Genomic DNA, 16,514 nt, shown 5'->3' with positions numbered 1-16,514 from the left:
GGTTTCATGAAGATAAAAGCAAGAGACCCTCAGCAGTAAATAAAATAATAAATAAAATGTTTATTTCAGTTATACCTTTAACTTTACATTAACAGTGGATGGTACCTCATTTTAAGCTTATCAAGCCTGTGTCAGGAGGTACCGCTCTCCCTTCCTTCTTCTGTTTTTTAATTTTTAAATTTCCAAACAATTCATTCTTAACTCCTATTTTGAATCTGTGTGTGTCAGTGCGTGCGTACGTGCGTGCGTGTGTATGTGTGTGTATGTTTAAACTGTTGCCACAGACGAAGAAAGTGGTGTTTTCAAAGCAAGTAGTAGTAGATCTTAGGTCACCTCGTACGATTTGGACTGTAGCCATTTTGATATAAGTTCTTGCAGTCTCTATAACTTTTGCCGTGATCATGATCAAAAAACTCGAAGCGTTGGTTTGCTTCAAATAACAAACATACGCAATTTAGATCTGACAGCAGTTCCATTTTTAATGCGTAGCTAACGCGAAAGTCTAAATGCTCTATTGTACTTGGTACAACGGACTGGTGTCCGCAACTCGACGATAAAGCGCCTTTTTTACGTGTGGTGAGTGCACGGTCGTACTCGTGCCACCTAAGCTCCTCCAGGAATCTCAGCAACCTCCTCGGTTTGCTGAAGACTTCCGGGAGCGATCTCGGCACTCCAAGGTACTTCGCCCTGTAGTTGGCCCGGCGTGAGCACTGTAGTAGAATGTGCGCAGCCGTTTCCTCCCTCTCCATACACGCTCTGCATAGAGGGCTGTCTGTGATACCTAAGTTAAAAAGGTGTTTATTGTATGAACCATGACCCATCTGCCTTTTAAGTTTGGTCACAATGCTCCATATAAAAACAAAAAATTCATTTCAATAAAAAATACAACGTATACTCGCATAGGTCAACAATCAACACATGTTTCAATTAGAAGCAGGCCGTATCTAGATGCAATGAAGTTAATTGCACGGAGAGCTCCCAGCAATTTTGCTCACCATTGCTTTTTATATCTGGCATCGTTGATGCAGTTCGTGAAGCATGGATAGCTATGGCGTTGAAATTAGAACCTCAACTATAGCAGAATAATGTTTTTTGAGATCGCAAAACAAAGAAAGCTTTCGGTGAAAATTTTTCGACTCCATTGAAACTTTATAAGCTGTTTGACGTACGATGTCTATGCAATTGTAGGTTAGGAACAGTCGTCTGCTCTCATCAGAGATTTAGGTTCGTATTCTAAAACTCTACTCAATGCTCAAGTCAGGATTGCACTGGAAACACAAGCACTGGAAATACGACCCTAATATATGTATGTATATGTAAAGTATATATTGAATACATAGGTTTTCTTGTAAAATTTCGAGGAATGTGTTTTTTTTTCCGTGATAATTTTTAGAAATCGTGTTTTCACACGTTATAGTAAGCCGTGTAAGTGTAATTCAACACTTTCACTGTTATTCGGAGTCAACAAAATAATACTTTTGATGTAGTATAAATTCTTAAGCGCGATGCCGCTTGGGCGCTGCTGCGGATGCGGAATGCGGATTTCAACGCACACGAGTAATACGATGCCAGAACGCAACCTCCATACTCACACACCCCTTCCCGCTTCGTCTCCTGACCTCATCCTTCAGTCAGGTCTTTGCCATTTAAAGCATGTTATGGGTAGGCGTATTTCTTCAAACTGCTTCCGATGCTAATACAGGAAATTTTGCTCTATGTAGAGATAGATAGATATCTCTACAAAAGTTCCTATCGTAAAGTTACTTTGTCAGCTGAAGCGCCTGTAGACTTTGTAAAATCAAATATACGACAAACTTGTTGCGCTCATTGTGCAGCCAAGAGTAGCGAATATAATCATAATCATGAATGCTAGACACATAGCGTCTTTGTCCGCGACCATCTTAAAATATTTTATGGGAAACATTAGTTAGATCATTTTTAATTTAAGCATTAGTATTTCAATTACAGAACCCTACATAGCTTCTCATCTCTTCGTAGGTCCCAAATGGTAATGGAAATGACAAAGAAAAATGTGTAATTTGAAATACAATTTTGCTGTCAAAAGCCGTGGTATTCTAATTTTTGACCTACTGCCTCTCAAGCAGGGGCCGTGGGTTTGAATCCGGCCTCGCTCCTCTGAGTTTTCCACAATTTATGTGCGAAATTTACCATGAGTTTTTCGATGAAGGAAAACATAATTATGAAAGCTGCACATCGAAGAAGGTTCGCAACTTGCATTGGACCAGCGTCGCGGACTATGGCTTAAACCCCTCGCGTGACAAGAGAACCGTGCCCAGCAGTGGGACTTATGAATGGGGTAATGATGATGATGATGAAACACGGTTTTTGTGTAATGGTCTAATGATGAAAGAGTTTTAATAAAAAATAACACCATGCAACACAGAGGCCGCAAAGATTTCATGTCGAATGTTCTAAGATAAGGTACAGTTTATTTTTAATATTATTTATTTGAAATAAATAAATCTCCTGATACAAATAATAAACAAATTGACATAGAATAATGGACTAGAGTTGAAAAAGTTGTCCCTTTCATAATTGGCGTTACTTTCAATTTTGGCGAATAGGTAATTTATTTACATCTCAATATCGAAGACGATATCTAAATTACACTGTTTAATAATAATAATAATGCAGATAGAAGAGGTCGAAGTAGGCTCTAATAAGTCCCCACATAAATAATAGTTATAGAAATAATAATAATAATAATGCACACATATGACCACACATAGACGCCATACCGCATTTACTTGACTTGGTCCGTAAGTGTGGTTAAAACCAGCCAACAGGAAGATAAAGTAGAACATAATAATAACGATGAAAAAATAATAATAATAATGAACCATTATTACTGACGGAACCGTCCACTACAATAGACCAGAACATTTAGTAAACAAGATCAACAAAACCGGACTTGGAATAAACATTGCCGTACCAAACACCCACACCCACAATTTACAGTCTACAATAGCAAAATTCTTTAATTAAAAGGAAGTAACCCGCAAATGGCGTCTAAAAAACGAATGACCATCATTCGTTTTTTATAGTTTCGCCAGGAGTTATTTTAACCACAAGCGATATTACCAAACAGAGAGACCAGTTATTGCATTCCCTGAACCTACCACCAAACGTATATCACCTCATACAGAAAGCAGCCATCCTGAATACTTGTCGCCTTCTTAAGAAGTTCTCCACTAACTGCCCCACCTGATATGCATGTGGTTTTGGCCTGTGCTTGTTGGTAAGCCGGAGAACTCGGAGTCAAATAAAATTTTATAAAAATAATAATTTGAATCTAAATAATATCTAAAATAGATATTCAATAATAATAATACATTTATTTGAGATTTGCATTTGGGTTAGTATGATGGTGATGGTATGAGCTACTAGATGAATATTGGGCTGTTATTTGTATCAGCCACCGTGCTCAGGATGGTGTTGACGCTGCCGCGCTCGCGCATCATTAGGAATGCGATCCGCTGAAAATCATCTATCAGCGCCTTCGCAAACATCCCTGCCACACTACAGTAACGCGGCAGCCTCATCAGCATCCTGAACGCATTGTTATACAGGGGTAATCGTTAAGTGTGCCCAGACCATTATCCCGTGAATATAAGAGATTATCAAAAACCTTTAAACTGAGAAACGTTATCTAATGAATAAAACGACATCAATAACTTCTTTAAATAAAACTGGAAATATCCAAAATTTTTACGTTGAACACATACGCAAGTTAAAGTTTCCTTAGAAATTTAATTCAGTTTCATTATTCCACATTTTAACACCGCCTAATAGTACATCGCATGTTATTTTAATATGTGTACAGATATTTTATACTTTTCACTGTACTGGAATATCCTCAAGTATTTCTATTAATCGTTCTTTATATCTCTCATCAAGATCCAAATTACCTTCCAATAAGGATTCGTTTATATCTAGAGTGTTTTCAAGAACAAAGAGGAAGCCAAAACCAATCACAGCAATCGTTGCAATATAATCCATATTCTGTTGAATTAGGTTTTCCAACTCTTTTCTCGGAAACATATCATTGGAATCAATGTTGAAATATTTCAGGAAATTCGTCAAGGTATCGTAGTACAGGTTTTTTAAGTGGTCGAAGTGTTGGGCTCTAAATTTTCTATCAGTACTGCAAGCTATGAAGAATAGAAAATCGTTGATGGGACATCCTATGTGGATTATCTGGTAATCTACTGGCATCACTTCTGCTGCTTCACCTTCCTGAAAATAAAAAATCATTACTTCTGCTTTCATAAACAGGATTGATTTTATAGCAGCTATGAAATTCAAAAAACGATCAAAGTCTTTTATTATCTACGTAGGTACATAAATATTGTGTGAACACACAATGAGTTTTATTCAGTGTCAAGGAGTAATTTATACCCATGCAATCATGCAGCTTTGAATGGTATATGTACGTAATACGTTTTATTTTCACTTTCATCTTCGGTGCCACGAGAGTTGCGAAAGCAGCTTATGCTACATATATCGAAAAACTGAAATCATCATCATCAAATCATGATTGTAAATAACTCATCCATTACTTAATCTCTTTTCAAATTGTAATTCTAAATTGTATGAAAAAGTATCACTTTAACACATCCTCACCACTCTAACTTTCTACAAAGCCAGTAAGAATTTGAAAAGTTTCTTTACTTACATATTCTCTAATCAAAATATTACTAGGTCTGAAGTCACCATGGCATAAACATGTCACTGAAGAATATTCGGAGCCGTAGTATGCATCGTATCTTTTGTGAAAATTTTCCACTACTTTTTCTGCTTTCCGTTTGTAAACTGAATCTAGGTTTTTTGTTACATTTTTTGATAAATTTGCCCAACTCAACATTGTAGCCTCATTGTTTTTCAAGGGATGTTTATACGAACGTACTTTGTCTTCGAAATACGCAGGGTCTTTTGTTTTCAAAGCAAAAGATAAAGCATGAAATTTTGCCAATTCTTCCATGCACAATTCTGCAAATTTCAGAGATACTACATCCATTCTGTGCAGTGTTCTAAATCCCTTCTTTGCCATATTTTCAAGTATTATCGTTGTAGGTTCTGAGCTTTCATAGGATTTCACCATTTTGTATCTTTCTTCTTCTGGGACATTGGCTTCAATTTGTAGTTCATGAAAACGCTTTGCTAAGTCTTGGTATACAAAGTTTTCTGTTACATAAACACTGGCCACTTCAACCAAGTCACCTAGAGATCCTTCGCTTACAGCTTTTTTCAAGAAAAGGTTTGTTTCTTTCTCCCCATCTTCAGTTTTTCCCTTTATGTCCACTTCAAATAGCTCTGCCAAATAATTAGCTCCGTCCGAATTTATCTTTGTAGTAATAATTTCATAGGTAATATAACCTTCTTTCTTTGCAATATTTTCAATAACTGATTGTAGCTCTGGAAAATCTCTTCTTACAGCTCCTCTTTTTTCTACGTGGTCTTCTTTACTTTCCATTTCAGTAAATTATCTTTATGTACCAAAGTTTACTACCTACAGAATCTTGTTTCCGAAAAACTTGAAATATGAAATAGGTTTTAAAACGAAATAAGACTCATCATGATTTGTCTCATGTACTTAAATGCTTACAGTATTTGCATAAGTACTATTAACATTAGATAGATACAATCTTGTTAAACAATAAATATACGGCTACAATAAAAAAAAGAATAGTAATGCGCAACAAAATGATAAGTGGCAGAATAATCACTGCTTTGTGCTGTTATAACACATTCCCGCGAGCATCCTGATGTTGCCGATTGATCCGCTTTCATAGATATTTTTTAATCGACTTCAAAAAAGACTGTATTTTTTTATTACTACTATGGCAAGACGGCAAGACCAGGGGTACAGCGGGCGTGCGGACCAAGCCATCCGTCCGTCAGAGATGCGCCTTCACCGGCTCTGGTGGACCCGGACTTGGGTATGTACTCGCTGTGGTTTGTGGTGAGCTGCAGAGGGACATGGGGTTGTATTTGTTTCGCGATTATTCTGACATTTGCAGTATTGGTCCCATTTAAATTTGGAGAAATTATTGAATCCGGCTTCGCGCACTTTCCGGTAACCGATTTCGACATGTATGCCAGCGATCATTGCTGTGTGAGCAGTGCTTACTTATCCTGTGACATTTGGATACTGCGTGTAGTTAGAGATTCAATATTTTGATATGTTTTAGAGCAATGACGTCACTATTAAGATTTTGTATAGCCAAATACCGTTCTCTGACGTTCTTCGATGAAATAACAAAAATTAAACGACGTAATAGTACGTTGTTCTACATCACTTACCAATGTCTAGGGCTGCACAGTATTAGTGCCTCGCGCGAATAAAATACAATCATTTATTTCATATTATCAAAGTCACAATATTACAATTACAAATACAATGTCAAGGGATAATATGATCGTCACTACCGCAAACAATAATAATGAATATAAAATAAAGTAGTATAACTACTGCTTATCTAAGTACAATGAAGTCGAGTAAAACAAAATTACAATTGTTTCAAAAGTAACTCATCGACACTATAGAATTCGTTATACAATAAAAGGAGTTTTAATTTGTGCGTGAGAGGCAACGGATTTGGAAAGTGATGAAGAACAATTTGTCGTTGTGGTTTGTTTGTTGGCAGAAGAAGGAAGAAGAGAAAACAAAGGAATATGGACACATGACATATTTATCCGTATGACGTCGTCGGCATACATCGGAAAAGTTGCCCCTCCGAGCAACTGCGGCATTACCGACAGGCTGCTGCGTGCGGTCATTGCAATACGGATCAGTGTACGCAGTTGTATGTGCACTACTAAACAAAGAATACTAAAATCTGTGTTATGCGATCCGTCCGACGCGTGCGCTGCGGATCTGTGAACTACCTTTAGTGGGCCATTAAACGTCTCGTCGTTTGTAACATTTTTCAGGTTTGTAGGTAGATGTTCTTAGAATCGGGAACCTATTATCCGCGGACTTTTCGTTGCGAGTTCGGTACGATGGGCAACAATGTGATAAGAATTTTCAAGGGCATAGATAACATTTTATTACCGCATTTCAGCCAAATAGGCATTACACAGATTGTACCTATATTAAAACAATAGAGGCTCGAAATCAACGCGAATATAACGTTATTTCAAAAGGTCGTCTGTTAGTGTAATGGCACCTCAATTTTAATCGCAAAATTTTAGTGACCCTTCATACCTAACCATTTATTTGTCGAATGGTATATTTTGTCTAGAGCGGGTAATATGCAATTAGGCGTGAGAGATTTTCCATAATATGACTCCAGAAATTGCTATTTCTGACAACGCAAAACAATGATGAAACAAATCGTTGGGCGTAGTGTAGCTTTTTTGATATCCACTAAAACTGCACAATTTGCGGAATTACTCTATTGGAATAATAATAGTATTTTATGCAATCATTGTGAGGGTTCTTAAAGTGGAGTACCGTGTTTAGGCCACGAGGCTTATTTTAAGACCTAATTATGTGTGTAATGATTGCATACAATACTTATTCTACGAGTAAATAAAATAACGAAACAAAACGAATATTTAACGTATATTTTATTAACGATCCATGACAATAAACGCAATTTTTTTAATAAATTTTAACCCGTTTATTAGGGTAAGCTATTAGTTATTAGCCTCTTCTACAGCCTCTTCATATATTTAGACGAAAGTCAAACAATCTCTACAAAACAAAAATCAAAGGGATAGAATAGAACTGGCCAAGTATCGGATATGTTTTATGCAATCGTTTTTTTTTTCTAAATATTTATGATCCGGTTGCAAGACTTTTAGGCCAATTCAACCAATTAGGAGGCAGTACAGCGTTTGGGTACCGTGGTAATTGCTATGAAATTAGCAAAAACACGAGGTTCTTTTTTTGAAAATCTTTATAGTTCTGTGTACAGAACTTTAATGAAATTTTTAGCTCAGTAGCGAGTACCATAGACAATAGAATTTTGATTCAAAATAATAAAAAGAGCGCTTAATATAGTTTATGAAATTATAATTGACAGATTTGAAATTTGAGATGAGAAATTTTACAACTTTCCTATTTAAGCATAAGCAGATGTAGCCTTTTTATGATACCAAGCGTACGGACGAACAAGTCGTGCACGTGTTTGTGGTTGTCTATGTGTATGTCCATGGCACCCGCAACACAGGGTTTCCCTAGTGCGGGGCTATGTTGAGTGTGTGTGTTATTATTATTAAAAAAAACCTGGTGGTAAGCTCCGAACTCAGGTTGGTCGGAGCAAGGACAGTTTGTTCAGGATGGTTCTAAGCTGGACAGCTTGTGCGGTGCGACCATTGACTTAAAAAAAAAAAAAAGTGTCCGAACTTATAGGGCGTTAAAATCGTATACAGAGCGTCATTCACGCTTTAGTCTTCGTTTGTTCGACTGACAGCGAAGCAAGCAAAATTAGACAGTACTACATTGACATTACAATTTAAATTTTTAGCTTTTTCATATTCCTTTACATGTCACTACGTTTAAATAGGTTGACTTGGGACATTTTTTTCGTGGTTTTTGTATTAGACCCGTCGACCATTTATTTGTAAGTCAATGGGTGCCACTCAAACGATGGCCCACCTCATATCGTGCCCTGAGAACCCTAGCACCTGCACGCTTGAGAATTTAATGGCGGCCACTAGTGGGGCGGTCGGTACTATAGAATAACAATGTATGTCAATGATACGATAAGAAGAAAAACAAGAAGGTGACAAGCGACACGCCTATCCATGGCATTTGCAGTGCCAGAGCTTTAAATTGCAAAGATCATAGGGGCACTGCCACTGCGCCCGGCACCTGAGATATAAAATTGACAAGTCCCATGTGCCTATAATTTCTCCAGTACTCTTCGAAACCGGAACGCAGTAATGCTCACATTGCCAGCGGCAGAAATAGGTAGAGTGGCAGTACTTCCTCGGACGATCTCATTCACAAGGAGCCCCACTGCTAGTAAAACTGCTCCTAATAATACCAAGGGCGCAAATTGTAAAGATCGTGACGAAGACCAAAATGTTGAATTGTAACTGAGAGGTTGCGAAGTCTATGAAAAAAATATTCAATTGTAAAAGTTTGCGCTCGTAAGAGTGCAGAATTTGACAAAAGAATAATAATGTCGGGTGCACGAGTCGTTCACTTGCGTTTTTCGCTTGCTTGCGTTGACTGGGTCACGGCTAGGGTTTTTTAAAAACCCTGTTTTTTTTTGAGGTGAGAACAAAACAATGAAAAAGAAAACATGAAAAGTTTTTTATGAAAGTAAAAATATGTCAATATGACAATTATATTTTTTTTACCACATGTCCTCTTTTTTTGTTAATATTATTCTTCATAGATAAATTGCTCAAAATAATTGGGCAACACTCTGAGTATCGTCAATTTGTGACGAATTCAAAAATGTGAAAAAAAAAATGTTTTTTTTTTTTCAAGTTACAACACTAATCACGGCGTCGAAATCTGCCTTCCGCGCAAAGCTTAGAGGATAGAAAAAATTAAGGAAAGGAGCTGCCCTATCTACGGAATAAACGTCCTTACCTAAACCAAAAATATCCACCACAAATGGCGGATTTAGTGTTGTACCATAAATATAGATAAGTAAATATCGGTATAAATATTTTTTTCTAAGTGTTCGCGTTAATTAGTCGAGTAATTTTACAAAACAATAATTTAATTACAATTAAATATAAATTTAATCATCGAAATCGGTTTACAAATATCGGAGTAATTGCGTAACATTCACAAAAAATACAGTCGAATTCAGAACCTCCTTTTTTACGTCGGTTAAAAAATAACGCACACCTCATGGCTCCGCACTAGGGAAACCCTATATCGCGGGTGCCATGAGCATACACAAAGACAACCACAAATACTCCCAAACTCACGAGAAATATAGATGTAGGCCATACAAATATTTCTCCCGGCCCGAGAGTCGAGCCCGAGACTTCTGCATGGTAGCCCAGCATGGTAACCGTTCGACCACAGAGGAATTTAAAAATTAGTAATAAATCAGTAGAAGTCAGCACAGGGAATGAACAGTTAAAAATTGAGGTTTTCAAATGTAAATTTATTTTACTGGAATAAATTATTTCTTGACTTAGACCCTTTTAAGATTGGAAATTAAAATACGAGCAACGCATAAGGGTTGTTGCTATTTTATGGGGTCCTTCATGGAGCCACGAAGGATGCACCATTGTACGACGTTCTAATATTTAATCCCTGAATTGGACAAAGGACACTGTCATGTTCAGCAACTCTGAATCTAACATCTGACATCTGCTAGTTAGTCATTTTTTAAACCATTTTATATGCTCACTCACTGTGTTGACTTCTCTGAGAAGAAACTCCAAGTGTTGCTCTTTTCAAATAAACTTAAATGCTGTGGAAATACACTTTAAATCGTGTTGTCGTTCTTAGGGGGGCTTAAAATGATTCCTAGACAGAATCATTACTTGTAGATTTTTATTAACACTTTATATGCATCTAACACATTTCACACGCTTTCTTGGAATGGAAAATCTTCAAGTATTTCTAAAAACCGTTCTTTATACCTTTCATCAAGATTGTAATCACGTTCCGTTGAATCATTTTCAGGGGCAAAGATAAACGCGAAGTGGGTCAATGCAAGCATTGTAACAAAGTCCACCCTTTGCTGAAACATTTCCTCCATCACCTTTCTCGGAAAGACGTCATTGGAATCAATGTCGAAATATTTCAGAAAGTTTGTCAACGTGTCATAGTATAGAGTCTTGAGGTTTTCGAAATGTTGGACTCTGAACTTCCTATCAGTCCCGAAAGCTATGAAGAATAATATGTCGTTGACGGGACATCCAAAATAGATGCATTGATAATCTAATGGTAGCACTTCTGCTTCTTCACCTTGCTGAAAATAAAACTTATTTTAGTCTATTTTGTTTCACTTTTCATCTGCATTCGAATAAAAACAAGCATGTGTGGTCCAATAGATCCCCATGTATATAGTTAATGATTATTTTTTTTACTTTAATATGATATTAAGAGACGGGATGAACAAGTCGTGAACAGTGTCACTCGGAACTTTAAATCGTAAAGATCTAGAGGGCACTGCCACTGCGCCCGTCACTCTGAAATATAAGTTGACAAGTCCCGTGTGCTTGTAATTTCACCAGCACCCTTACCCTTCAAAACCGGAACGCTATAATGCTCACATTACTGCTTGGCGGCAGAAATAGGTAAGGTAGCACTTTCCAAAGCTCTACTGCTACTAAATCTGTACTTTTATTGTAACAACCTATACAGCATATTGCTGCAATATGTGCTTATCCTTTCTACAATAAAGGTTAAAGATCCATCACATTACCTCAATGTAAAATTCGAACAAATAGTTACAATTTAGAACTTTCCTCAAAACTTGCTTTACCTCAAAACTGCTTAAGACTATTACAAAAGAAATTACAATCACTTACACTTTTTCTCGTTAAAATATTACTTGTTCTAAAGTCACCATGGCATAAACACGTCACAGAAGAATATTGGGGCATGAAATATTTCATGTATTTGTCATGGAAAGCTGCCATTATTCTTTCTGCTTTTCGTTTATAAGAAGAATCTAGGTTTTTGACAGTAATTTTTGCTAAATTGTCCCAATGAGTCCTGGCTGGCTCGTCATCGTCTTTCTGGGGATATTTAATGGGACATACTTTTTTTTCGAAATACTCGAAATGTTTTATTTTCAAAACAAATGATAAGGCATGAAATTTTGCCAATTGTTCCATACACAATTCAGCGTATTTCAGAGATACTACATCCATTCTGTGTGGTAGTTTAAATCCTTTCTTTGCCGCATTTTCAAGTATTATTGTTGTTGGATGGGGACTTTCGTAACATTTTACCATTTTGTATCTTTCTTGTTCAGGAATGTTCGCATCATTTTGCAGTTCCTGAAAACGCTTTGCTAAGTCTTGGTATACAAAGTTTTCCATTTCATAAACATTGGCCACACCAATCACGTCGCCTAGAACATCTTCGCTTGCAGCCTTTTTCACGAAAAGATTGGTTTCTTTCTCCCCATCTTCAGTTTTTCCCTTTATGTCCACTTCAAATAGCTCTCCTAAGAAATTTGCTCCGCCTGAATCAAACTTTGTGGTGACAATTTCATGCGTAATGTAACCTTCATTCTTTGCAATGTTTTCAATAACTGAATGTAGCTCTGGCAGAAGGTCTTCTTTAACTATTTCTTGTTGTATTTGATTTTCACCGCTCATTTTGGCAAATTGTTGTTCCGCACGTGAAGATAACAATACCGCCCTGTTGATAACTTTATCGCATTTACACAGAAACAATCACTTAAGAACGTTATAAAACTAAAATTGTAAGTAATCATGATTTGCTTTATATATTTAAATGTTATCTTGTCTAGGCCGGTTGATTCGTCCTAGTATCTTGTGAATTAGATTACATGATATTGTTTGATAATTTTTTTATCGCAGAAGAGCACAAATAGCAGCGATGTGTAGTGGTCAATAAAAGTATAATGATAAGAAGCACATCGTGAGACGTTGGCACTCGCAAAGTAATTAATACGTGTTTTGTGATATGATAATAGAACAGCGGGCTTTACACAGACACTCTCTCGCGTGTGATGCAGCAATCACGCAATTGAGTGCACTTGTAAAGACGTTGGAAGGAAATGGAGAAAGACCGCGCGATTGCGTCGTCCCTTCACATAATATTTATAAGAAAAAATCCTTAACGTTAAAATTTAACATCACATGGCCGGTAACCTATCACACAAACTCGAATTTTTTTGTTTCCGAAAAACGTTTGTTCGAATTTTCATTACACGGAAAACCGAATTATAACGAAACCGTTGTTCTTACAGGATATGTTGGATGTTTGTCGCAAAGACAAGATTAGATTAGGTTAAGTTAGGTTTAGAAGAAGAAACATTTTCCTCTCAAAATTACCTTCGAGGTTATGAAAATTCGAGCAAATGTTACTTCTGGAAAATGTCATTTCGGACTTACTGACAGGTAATCCACACGGCTACTTAAACCCTATACTCATGACTTGTTCAAACAACAACTGTACTCATTATCTTTAAAATTATGATAATTATAAATACATTGTATGATTAAAATTATAAAATACTAACCCAAGATTAAAACGGATCGCGAACTTAGAGGTTGTAGGATATTATATCCCGCCAACCGCATTTGTAGAACGTCTAATAACTTAGTTAATATTTGATCTGTAGTGATATTGATTCACCGCAAACTATCCTATAACTGCCAACTGCGACGCAGAAATTCGTAATAAGTGTGTACCTCGATATATTGTCGCTCCTCTTACTTGTAATTAACCCAAATCAAACAAACTCGTGTATGCTGACGTATTGCCACGCGTCCGTAGTATGATTAATCAACTGCTGTACATTTATCAAAATGTAAATTGCAATTGGTAATTACTGGATCATTTTCTAGTCAAATAAGCGCCAGACGGAGTTAATAATTACAGTTTCATGTAATCGCAGAAAATATTACATGCGATGTTCATTTATTGCCAATACTAGAATTGATGCCAAGAAAATTACAGAACTCGCACGTGACAACTAATATAGTATTATCTCAAAATGGCTTCAATATATATTAATATTACCTACCTATTTAGTTTCAAAGCGACAGTATTGTCTTGTCACTTTGAAATTAAATCGTATATGAATGACACTTCAATATAGCGAAATCTTGGAGAAAAATTATTGATTTTATAACGCAATTTTGAGATAAAATATAACATGACGCCATTTTTGAGATAATACTATGTTAGTTGTCACGTGCGAACTGTCTTTATTTATTCATCTTCGTATACTCTCGCATTGGTTTCTCATACCGACGATTATCGTTTGTCGCGTTTTTTCTGAAACGGAAAACGTTAGAGCTTAGGGCTCACTGCTTCTTCTTCATTTCAGCGTAACAGGAGTATTCATTCGTGCACACGTCGTCTATCGTCCCGGTTTTGTAGTCGCATCTGTCAGTTTTTAATATTTGGTAGTTAAAGTATAGCATATTATATAGTATAGTATAGTACTCAGCATAGCCCCGCACCAGCGAAACCCTGTGTCGCGAGAGAAATAAATGTAGGCCATACACATATTTCTCCCGGCCTGAGAATCGAACCCAAGACCTCTGCATGGTAGTCCGGCATGGTAAATTATAGGTGTCGCAGTTTTAGATAATAAATGTTTTTAGTAATTCCCGTAGTTATGTATTAATTTCAATTATTATTTAGTTTACATTATGTACAAATTGTAAATTATTTTAGGTTATATTTTATAACCTCAATATGTATGAGGAAGGCATGCAGAAGGTTTTTGGAAGAGAATGACTCTGATTCCAATTATGAGGGCGAAAACAACAATGTGTGTTAAAAAGTGCAGCAAGTAAGAAATGACACAGAGTAGGAGATAGTTCTGAAAGTAAGGAGAAGTTTCTAGTCTACTCTAGGCAAAGATACTCAAACTAAGTGGAATAAAAATGCTCCATCGATGACAGTAAGAAGTACTTTTGAGCAAAATATATTTTTGTACGCAATATGCTATTTAGCTTATGGTTTTTAAAATGTTAAATATTATTCTATGACATTTCGGAGTTTCTTTTATGTTGAAAAGTATATTTTAAATTTTATTGAATTCATATTCAATTATTTTTTGTGAAATAACTACACCAGTTTGTTATAATTGTAAATACAAAGATCGAACACTCAGAAAAAAATCCTTTCGATCCGGCCGAATTCGAACCGACGTGTTCTAGCTTACCTTCCAAACGCTATATCAACTATGCCACGGAACGAACGATTATACGATATAACAAACAAGTATATGTTAGTTCAAGTTTTTGTGGCTCTCAAAATTCTTTAGGAAATTTGAAACTTACCAATGACTGTAATAAAAGACTATCTCTAATAAAAATATATTTTGAATAAAACTTTGCTTGGTACAATTTCACACATTTCCTTTTAATATTTAACTTAATTTTACAATGATATGTTACTATACAACATACTTAAACTTTCGGTCTCACAGACCTTGCGCGAGAATAGGAAGGATAACAAAGGCATAAATCACATACCGTCTGTAATATTGGATTCAAGTACTAACTATTAAAATTGAATCCACTACAACATACAGGTCAACCGTGATAACCTAAGGGCGCGTTTCCACTATGACGTGACGACAGATAGTCGTGTAGTTTAAATTGTCGTAGGTTTAAATGAAGTTATTCACATGTATTAACTGTCATTCACGACTTTTTTGACGTTACGACGACAGACTGTCAAGACAATAGGAAGAGCTAGAACGGTCGTTGACAATAAATAATACGTCACGATAAAAATGTGTTGACAGATAATCGCAGCTACTAATCGTTACGTTTTATTTATCGTTGTCTCATATCTGCAAACGACATGGCGGGTGCCGTGAAACGATAAATTGTCGTCTCAATCCAAAGTCAAAGATAATTTATTGCATAGGTAAAATAAATTTACACTTGACAACGTCACATTTAAGCTACTGCTCGTTCACTACGCTGACTTCCCTGAGGAGAACGAGCAAGAACCTCTAGGGATTGCTCTTTTCAAATAAACTTAAATCCAATGGAATACACTTAATTTGAATCAAATTTGTGTGGATTCTGGAGCCGTGTCGTCTTTCCATACATCTTTATCTAACACGTAGTGTTCAATTTTGTAATATGACTTTTCAATCAAAGTATGTTTAATGTAGTTTTTTAACTTAGGAAATGATAATCTTAATATATGCTCCGGAATCTTATTGTAAAAACGTATACAGTTCCCCATAAAAGAGTCGTTTACCTTTTGGTTAAACGAAATCGTGGTCAAACGAAAGGTTAATATTATGGATATCTTCTTTCTTATTGAAATTATGTATATTTTTACGGGCATATAAAATAATTGAGCAAGAACAGCTAGGCATAACTGTTATTCAATATGGGGTGGAGCTGCTAAAACTCGTTTTCTCGGGTTGGAGCGTGCGCAACGCAATTTGCTTAAAATAATGTATTTTAAAAAAAGACGATTTGCCACTAGCAGTTTGTATCAACTATCAAATTTAGCCACTGTAAGGAAACTCTACATCCCTCAAACTGTACTCAGATAGATCTCCAAAATATGATCTAAATATTTCGAAGAGGAGAAGGAAAGACATTGTGGTACAAGTACCTAAAGTAAATACAACATTTGCAAACAGACAATTCAGCAAACGATCGGCCCATTTGTACAATTTGATTAATAAGGAATTAGAAATATACGCCAAAAGTTATAGAGACTGCAAAAAAGTTATATCAAAACGGCTACAGTCGAAATCATATGAGGAAACCGAAGATCTAGTAGAACATTTGCTTTAAAAACACTACTTTCCTAATCTATGGCAACAGGTTCACACACACACACACACACACACACACACACACACACACACACACAC

At 36.2% G+C, this 16,514-nt stretch overlaps 1 protein-coding gene across 1 annotated transcript in view; it reads left to right on the top strand.

Annotated features, from left to right (window-relative positions):
* The window catches only part of LOC113236110, a 429,318-nt gene that overhangs the window by 327,169 nt on the left and 85,635 nt on the right, over positions 1-16,514 (top strand). The window lies entirely within an intron of this gene.

The sequence above is a fragment of the Hyposmocoma kahamanoa genome, unplaced genomic scaffold (genome assembly GCF_003589595.1).
Source record: "Hyposmocoma kahamanoa isolate Upper Pololo Valley unplaced genomic scaffold, ASM358959v1 89, whole genome shotgun sequence".
NCBI classification, from domain to species: domain Eukaryota; kingdom Metazoa; phylum Arthropoda; class Insecta; order Lepidoptera; family Cosmopterigidae; genus Hyposmocoma; species Hyposmocoma kahamanoa.
Note: the sequence above shows the minus strand (reverse complement) of the source record. Positions and strands in the feature narration are given on the sequence as shown.